This window comes from Artemia franciscana, chromosome 14, assembly GCF_032884065.1.
Source record: "Artemia franciscana chromosome 14, ASM3288406v1, whole genome shotgun sequence".
Taxonomy (NCBI): Eukaryota; Metazoa; Arthropoda; class Branchiopoda; order Anostraca; family Artemiidae; genus Artemia; species Artemia franciscana.
The window spans coordinates 40,734,977-40,736,033 of record NC_088876.1 but is presented as its reverse complement, the minus strand read 5'-3'; positions in this window follow the sequence as shown (position 1 = coordinate 40,736,033).

Below are 1,057 nucleotides of genomic sequence, written 5' to 3'. Positions count from 1 at the left end.
TGGTTTGATATTTACCCTTCTATTTCAGATCTGAGATGATTCCAATTTGATGTAGATAAGGTTTGCAAAACGTTTTTGATGCAGCAATATAAACTAGCGAGAAAAAAAATTAAAACGAAATAAAACCTTAGGGTACCAAGGACAGTGAAAATGGAATCTGATTATTTAAATTGATTAAATTCAAAGTTGCAATTATATCTTGAAAATTATTAAAAACTGGAAATTCAAATTTTAATGAAATACACCTTCATATGCAGTTATGCTCTCTTTGGTATTAGCAGGAGCCAAAATAAAAAAAGAAAGGTGAGTGAAAAATCCGATAAAAGCAACTTAAGATGGTGAAGCTTCCCTTAAAAATTTGTCTCTTAACGGAGGCAAAACATTGTTAATATTTTAAAATAACACAGTCCTACTCTTTCGCAGATAAAAAGGCCTCAAAATATACCTGTTTGAAACTGCGACACTTCGTGCCAACCGAGCACTTCGAGTAGAACAAATTTCAATATGATACATCCAAAAAATAATGGTGAGTTTAATTTACAATCAGATAGTCAATGAAAGTAAGGAGTTTGCATATATATATATATATATATATATATATATATATATATATATATATATATATATATATATATATATATATATATATATATATATATATATATATATATGTAAATCTCGACAATGAAGAACTGAAAATAAAAATATCCAGTAGCTAAGGAGCAAACATTTGTCAACAAACAACTAATTCCAAGCCAATCAAACCGTCAGTTTTACGGAATAGCACAAACATAAATATATTTTATATATATATATATATATATATATATATATATATTATATATATATATATATAATATATTAATATATAATAAATATATTAATATATGTATAATATATATAATATATGTTAATATATGTGATTTGGCAAAATTTATCACATTTAGTTTACCTATTGTTGCTAAAAGGTGGAATACATCAACAGGATAAGCTTGTTTTGGTGTTACTTGGTTGTTCTAATTTGATGGTTTTCTTTTTTTTTTTCCACAGGCATGTA